General features: G+C 27.7%; 1 pseudogene; it reads right to left on the bottom strand.

Moving 5' to 3' along the window:
• Positions 1-3,062: 3,062 nt before the first annotated feature.
• LOC148201829 (bZIP transcription factor 44 pseudogene) lies at positions 3,063-4,585 on the bottom strand (annotated as a pseudogene).
• Between the last annotated feature and the right edge of the window lie 3,244 nt (positions 4,586-7,829).

The following is a 7,829-nucleotide window of genomic DNA, read 5'->3' as shown; positions in this document are numbered from 1 at the left end:
TAAGTTTTAAATATTTAAAGTTGTTTTCTGTTTTAAGTTGTTTTCTGTTTTTATATTATTTCCTATTTTAAATATAAGCATTTAATATTGCTTATAAAATATGTACATCTGAGAAGAAAAAATATGAATGAAAGGATTGTATTTTATTCCCAGTGAATTGTTTAACAGTCTCATTGGTATTTATATCTCACCGATGAATATCTTCCCCTAGCAACTTACAGAAGGTCACCCATCCCTAAATTACTTCAGGCTAAGCACGCTTAACCATGAAGTTCTTTTGAGTTAGGCTACCGAAAAGCAAATGGCTTTCGATACCCTAACTCAAAAGAACTTCATGGTTAAGCGGAATAATTTAGGAATGGGTGACCTTCTGGGAAGTTTTCCCAGAAAATATGCGAGTGAGGACAAAGCACATTGAATCGTGGTGATGTGGACGATATTCTCTGTAAGTTGCCGAGGCGTTACAGATACACCAAATAATTATTATAACAAAATCTTAAATTCATGATAAATACAATTATATGTTTTCTTATTTTATATTCACATTTATATTTTGTGATAAACTTGTAGTTGACATAATCATAATCAAATATTTGATAAACATATTTTGTTTGTAAACTTGATTTAAGTATTATTTATCATTTTTAAAGATTTGTGACCGTTCGATTATTTGAAAAGTCTCACAAAACAATCGTCTTATCTTCTTGATCCATACGGTATATCACATTTTTGGTTCTTCAGTGTTTCTTCTTCCTTTATATCTCTTTAAATTAAACTCGTAACATAACAGTGTACATGTTCGTGTGTTTGTTTCCTTAGACAAACCGAAAGTAAAACCTAAAATGGTGGATCTGAAATATCATGTCTTGCACGAACCCTAACCTCACGTAGTGGCTAGGACAATAATGGTTCTGAGTTGGACGCAGACACACATTGCCCATACCCTAACATGTTTAGTGTATATTTCTCATTTAAAGGACCTTTTTTTTTTCGAACAACAACCTCTGTTACCACACCCTTCTCTTTTATATATGCTCTTCGTGTCTTTCCTTTTTCTGCTCTTTTCTCCACTTTTTCTTCAATTATCATACGTATTTCCATGACATTCCACGATACCTCTAGAAAATGCTATCACAATTCTAGTAATCTCTTTTTTCAAATCTTTAAATACACGTATTTATTGCTTGCTATTTATTTATGACTTTATCACTAATTTTTTTAAGTAAGAAAAAACAATTAATCATTATAGTGATTAATTTAGATATCAAGTTATAAATTAAAGATTATTAGTAACTAAAATAGTTTTTAAATGGGTCAGTACAGTGAATTAATCTTTAAATTGTTTAATTATTAATATTTTGATTATTAAAAGAAATGATTAGTAAAATTGCTTATTATTTAAAGTTTTTTTAATGTATTTATATCTCTTTTGCATATTAAACTTATATTCAAGATTCGAGTATTGCAAGCGTAATTTAGATCTTAAATGAAATTTGTGTTATGATAGTAAAAGGTATTTATTTATTTATTTTAGAAATGGTAATTTTTAAAATATGAATGAAACAAAGTCTTATAAAATCATTTGGAACGAGATTTTAATCATAATATGACAAAAATATATATTAAAACCTCGTTACACGATTTTTATAACCAATATCACCTTAACTTTAATATATATATATATATATATATATATATATATATATATATATATATATATATATATATATATCCTTCTATGCCTTTAATGTTGGAATACAATTGTTTTTTCTTTCAAAATGAAAATTCATAATTTGAAGTAAAATAAATAAATTATTCCCTACCTCTTAGTTAAATATCATTATTGGCTTAGAAAAATTAGCATCAAAATTTCGAATAACTTCAAATTTATATTATTATTAAATAATTTATTATATATCTTCTCTTGTTTTAAAGTATTTAAAAAAAAAGCTTGAGAAAAACAATCAAAATAAAGTTGTTTTAAAGATGATAAGATTAAAAAATTAATCTGAATTTGGAAGATGAAGATAAACTTAACTTCAATTTGATATTATACAAAATAATTAAGTTGGTAAAAAAGAACTTTATTGTACATTAAGAATTAATTCTTTTCTTTTATTGTTGTCACATTAATTTTCATTTATTGCTGATAAAAAAATCACATTAATTGTGAGCCTCAATCCTACTGTGGGTGGGGTAGAGTGATAAGTATAAAGAAGCTGTAAGAAGAAAAAGTAGAAGAAAAAAAAAATGAAAAATATATAATCATCTAGCGAGAAAGTTAAAAAGAAGTAGAAAAAAAAAATAATATACAACTTATATATTTATAATTACCCAACAATTTAACGACTTCTCTTTCTAAGGAAAATGTCAACATCAAATAGGAATTAATAATTTTTTTCTTCTTCTCCCATAAATATCTTGTTTAAACTAATTAACAATAAAAAGAAATTAATAAACCAACCAATTTCTCTCAATAAAACCATAAACCCCTTTTATTCACGCACTAAACTTAAAAAGCGCTGACCAAAAAAACACACTCTAAGTTTAAAACGTAATACCAAACACTACCAATCAACTTCTTGAACGAAGGATGTCGGAAAGTTGCGTTTCAGAAGAAATTATATTAAGTAATATCGGCATATTATCTATTTTAATCTCAATTACCTTTTAAGGAATACGTGTTTAAATTTATAAATTCAATTATTAAGAAAAGGGAAACATGAACTAATCTTAAGAAAACGTGAACATCTTTTGAATAAAACAGCATAATTGAAACAGACGAGACAGACTAAACCATGATTAGACTATTTAACCAATAGTGCGTGTCCAGGTTCAAGGAAAAATTACTGTTACTTGTAATGAATTCTTCAACTTTGTCCACTTTCAAAACCATTGGACAAAAATGTATTCCATATTCAGTTAAGTCAAACAAAAACCTCATTTAAAAAATATAATAAAAAAAGATGAGATTATTATTCCATTTTAATAAGTGAATTGAAAAAATTGTTTTGCTAAAATAAATTACATAAAAAATGAATAATAAAAAAAGATTGAGAGAGTAAGATTAAAAAGTAGGTTAATATTATTATAATATATGAAAGAAGGGTGAGAAATACACAGTAATGGCCCATGCCCCATACTCGAAAGGACCCATTCTGAGAACCAGCACCTAACAATTTCACCCCTTTTATGATACACATTCATTATTCCTTATCACCATATTGCAGATGATTGATTACAATTTCTGAACAGACTCGAATAAGAAATCATGAAATTTTTTGCTGTTTTTGTTTTCTTATCTCAGTACTGCAATATATCTGCAGAAGCCATGATAGGGTGGTTCAGATACCCCATGTTCATGGGGTTGAAGAAGGTGGTGTTATTGCTGGTTGGTTCGACGAAGGTGGTGCTGCCAAAACCCGCATTAAGGACTTCGATGATCTCGTTCAGAGACTCTAACCGATGGCTCAGCTCACCCACCTGAGCCCGGAGCACCGAGTTCTCAGCCTCAACGCTCAAGAACTGCTGCGTGGTGATGTTGACGGTGGTGAGTATCTGCTGATTCTCCTTTCTCAGCTGAGCCACTTGCGTAACCAGATCGTCCAAGTGCTTCTGCTTCCTCATGCGAGATCGCCGTGCAGATTCGCGATTCGATATCATTCTCTTCCTCTTTCTCTGATCCATTACCGCTTGCAAGTCCTCCTCAGAACCCGAGTTCTGAAGCAGAGAGGATGAACCCGAACATGTTCCGCTTGAGGAAGCCATGGTATGAGACACAGGACAACACAACACAATATTACAATACAATACAACACAACCCTTCTCAGTTAACACAGTTCGCAGGACCCAGACACTAGACACGAACAGACTCGGAAAATTATTACTTTATGACGACGACGGCGACGATGATGATAATGAAAATAGAAATATAGCAGTAGATATTATAGATTTATATGATATATAATAAGTGATATAGCGAGAAAGAGGTAGAAATCATGAAACGTAGTACAACCAATAGAGGAAAGCAACTGAGAAGGATTGAACTAAATGGGTCCTGCGCCTAACAGTGGAATTGATCATACACCCGGAAAAGAAGAGCTCACTGAGAATCGAATACATGAATCTCAAACATCAACAACAAGACGTTGGACATTTAATTTGCGCTTCTAATATCTACTTCCTGGAGAGGAGAAGGAAAAAAATGAGTCAAAATTCTCCAACCCAATTTCGTAAAGTTTCAAGCTTTGGTGCTGAAAAATAGAAAGGGGTGAGATTTGTTATGTGGGGTTTGGGATGATAAACATGGCGAGGTTGAAGAGAAGGTGTTTGATAGAAAGTCAGTGTGAGATGTGGAAGAAAGAGAAATATCTATGTATCTGTGTGTCTGGGTAGCGATCTGTGTAGAAAGTGTGATGGGAAAGAGGGAGAGAGAGGAAGAGGAGTGTATGTGAATGAAGGGAGGAATTTATAGAAGAGAAAAAGGCATCAAGTTGGTGAAAATAGTTATTAATTATGAAATCCTAGAGAAGGAAGAAAGAAAGAAGCAAAGTAGGGTCTAATTTACTTTGGGATCACTTCATGAGAAAACAAGTTGAAAAGCTTGAATTTATTAGAAAAAGTGTGAGAGTGATGATTTTAAAGGTTGATAAAAGAGATTGGTGGAAGGTGAGAAGTAAAATTGTAACAGTGAAGGAGAGAAGAAGACGCCACAAGTGTCCAGAGATACTACAGCTGGGAACCAACAATCACAGAAAATGATGATCACAGTTTGAGATACATCCAAAACTGGCATCACACTCTCACTCCCACACATAACAACTGTTTCAGGAACTTCTGTATGTCTACGTATCCACTACTACAACCATCAAATTAAATTGGTGGATTCAAAGTCCTACGTAATAGATTGGTATCAAAAATAAATTTATAAGAGTTAATTCAAAATAGATAATATTTTACCATTGTGAAGATTTATGTATATATGTATTAAATCTCCTTCAAATGTATCAGAATCCATAGACTCAGTGATATGAAGTCTTGGCAGAATATCATATAATAAATAGGGTAATCTAATTAAGACCTCTTATATAAAAAATATAAGTGTTTCATTTGATGAAAATGAGAAAATAAAACACTATATAAAAGTGAAAGACCTATGAACTCAGAATTTATTGTTTTAAAATTTTGAGTAAAGATTAATATCAATCCTTTATATAGTTGGACTCAAATTATAACACTAATTAAAATAATATAGATCCTAATAACCAAAAACATAAATATTTATTATATAATTAAAAATAATATAATTACTTTTTTCATTTTATATGAAGTTATACATTCTATCAAACTAATATTCTTTAAATTTAAAAAACCGTTTTTTATATATCCACCACTCATAGAGTATAGAATCAATTATATAATTTTTATAACATTTAACTCTTATGTATGTCATCACATTAGTCAATACGGTTATCTGCATTCTTAATTTTACCGAGAATTACGAAATAAGAGAGTGTAGTCTACTCGCTTAAAGAATAGTACAAAAGAAATTATGAAGTATGTTGCACTTATTATCGTTTAGTTAAATATCACCTTCTCATTAATCAAATATAACCAATTACACCTTATAAATCTAACTAAAATTGTCCTTACATGTATTTTATTTTATTACTCGTATAGATCCGAAAAAGAATTATAATATTTCAAAACATATTTTAAACCACAAAGAGATATTGTTCTGTTGAAGCATATATTTACTTGAGTGATATTCTTTAGGACGGAATAATGTGTTAAGATATAAGTTTTTTTTCTCTAATTTATGTATTTTTTTTAATTTTCAAATCAAGTAAAATAATTAATAACAACAAACTTTCCATTTTATTTAATTTAAGTAAAATGAAAAATATTGAAATTTTAAAAGAATATTGTTAAAAAACGTGATATAAACTGTTGAAACGAGAGGAAATTAATTGATATATAAAATCCAGTCAATTAAATAAATAATATTGTAATCAGAAGCTGAAAATGAATTTCAATATATATTAAATTCTTTGTTTTGAAAGTCCAAATTTAAAGAAAAATGGTTTTCAAATGGAAAATATAATATTTAAAATACAAAAAGAGATAATTTATCTCGAGAAAGAATAACTGCAAGGGCATTATTCTTAATAATAAAAAATATCTATCATGTAAAATGGAAATGTCTTATATTTACATAAAATATACTTATTTTATTTGTCTGCATAACTAATTCAATTTGGTGAAGATAACATTGATGTAACAACATGTGATTATGTGCAACAGAAATTATTTTAGCTGAGATTGGTCTGACAAAGTAACCTATTTTATATTTTTGAGTGAATTAGTGGTCCCTCACAGAGTGAAAACCTCTTTCACAACATAATCATATGTCTGACCAATTAAATGATCCTCCACTTTTTCTAGTGTTCGGGAGTTAAGAAAAAACATTTCAAAAATGGTATGTTTAACTTTAACAAAATAATAATAATATATATAAATCATTCTTTTACTTAAAAAAATTATTTTTGATTTACCCTTTAGATTATTTGAAAATTGATTTTTTTTTCTCGTTATTTAAAAAATATTATATAGGATAATGATACTTTAACAATATTTTTTTGATAACATTTTAACATCATGTATGTGTCATTCTATAATTGGTCCAAAATTACTCTATAATTAATAATAATCATAAACACCAACATAGACCAATTACAGAATAACAAGTAGATGATGTTAAAATATTATAAAAAATGTTGTTAAAGTATCATTATTCAATATTATATTATGTAATAGATAATTCGATTAAAGTAAAAGAAGGCCAAAATAATGAATGAAATGGGAAGTAGTTTATTTGGTAGAATCAATGAGAAAGAAAGTTAATCGAAAGTTAATCTATGAGTCTTAAAATTAATCATTATACATTTGAAATATTATTTCTTTTAAAATTAAAATTCTATATCAATTTTAATGAAAAAACAAATATATTTAAACTTCCTGTTGAGATTATTAAGTACTGAAAAAATCATTTTAACTTTTTTTTCCTTTATTTTATATTTTTCTTAAATCAAATGTTACGTGTGAATAAATAAATTTGGACTATTTAAAATATTATTAAGAAAATGTTATTAAAGTATAATCATATATATATATATATATATATATATATATAAAAGACAGTCGCCATTACAATCAGTTTTGCAATGTACAACTATACAATAATAATACGAAAAATCGTCACATTAGTACCACAAATCTCACCAAATAGTTGAACGAACAGTTAAATTTAAAAACAAATTAACGTCGCATTACAAACTATATATCACCCAGTGCTAATGCTTCAACTTCAAAGCAGACAATTGTATGTTGTAAATTCTACATCTACGTATTCCCATATACCATACTAGGAATATAATTTAATATTTAAAGTATTATTAAAAAAATTTAAAATGATATCGTAATGATTTTATTTTGAAAAATTACACAAGCATATTAACTTTGAGTTATTTTAAATCCCAGATTTCAACTATCTAATACACACTAATTTAAGACAGATTTTCTCAAACATTGCAAATGGGCTGCTCTTTTTTTAATAAAATATTTTTAATTATTATCCTTTAAAATTTGTTATTAATTAAAACAATACAAATTACAATATATAATATGAGAAATGGCGAAATTATCGCATTCAATATTTGAATTTATTGAATAATTCATAATAAAATATTCTTAATTTTCACATTTAATCTCTGTAATCTAAAATACCGAAGTTCAATTAGACTTAATTTCATTACTTTAACAACTTACGA

Source organism: Vigna umbellata, chromosome 3 (assembly GCF_029865625.1).
Source record: "Vigna umbellata cultivar VRB3 chromosome 3, Vumbellata_1.0, whole genome shotgun sequence".
NCBI classification, from domain to species: domain Eukaryota; kingdom Viridiplantae; phylum Streptophyta; class Magnoliopsida; order Fabales; family Fabaceae; genus Vigna; species Vigna umbellata.
The sequence above is the reverse complement of the archived record's forward strand: the minus strand, read 5'-3'. Positions and strand labels throughout refer to the sequence as shown.